Raw genomic sequence first — 843 nt, forward strand, 5'->3', positions numbered from 1 at the left:
TAAACATACAATATACACTCTCAATTAGATCATCCGAATACGAATTAATAGAGACCAGACACGTTATATGTAAGGTTACATGAATGAGTGGTTCTATCATAAGCATGCATAAAATAGTCTACAATACAACAGATAATATACAAGACAGCAATAATATACACAATGACCTGAAGGCTATGTGTGTTCATTCATATAAAAGTTTTCCTATGAATTAATTAGTAGAAAAGTCCATTCCTACTGTGCCTTGGGGATTTTCCTTATGGAAAAGGCAGTGATTTTCTCCACCTAAATTCCATTAGGTCGTAAATGTATCTGGTGTCAGGGTTGCCATGGTAACCAGGGGGGGCCTGGTGTCATTGCCGACATCCTGGCATCCAGTTTATTTAGTGAGGGGACTGTGACGATTTGTTAATCTAATGAATAATTGATTTGTTAAATCAAATGAAAAATGGTGTGTCTGATTGGTCCAGATGCTACAATATATATAGTAGTAAAATGTAACACACACATTAATACAGATCCTAATGTTATTCATCCTCCTTTGGATGGTGCTGTGAACCCAGACACGTCGGCGTTTGGCTTTCCATTGTATTTGGGACTTTTTGACAACAGGTACAAAACAGCGATTGCAGTTATCTCCACCATGGTTGATCGCGCTACGTTTTTATTTGCGCGAGTGACACGAAAAACATCCCGTGAGTAATCTAGAGCGAGTGACGCAATTCGCATATTCGCTTTGCGTCTGGTGTGAATACACCATTAGGCTGGCCACAATAAAAGGCCACTCTAAAATGTGCAGTTTTACTGTATTGGGGGGTCCGGGGGGGGGGGGGGGGGGCGGAA

The sequence above is a fragment of the Sinocyclocheilus grahami genome, unplaced genomic scaffold, assembly GCF_001515645.1.
Source record: "Sinocyclocheilus grahami isolate Dianchi unplaced genomic scaffold, SAMN03320097.WGS_v1.1 scaffold1903.1, whole genome shotgun sequence".
NCBI classification, from domain to species: domain Eukaryota; kingdom Metazoa; phylum Chordata; class Actinopteri; order Cypriniformes; family Cyprinidae; genus Sinocyclocheilus; species Sinocyclocheilus grahami.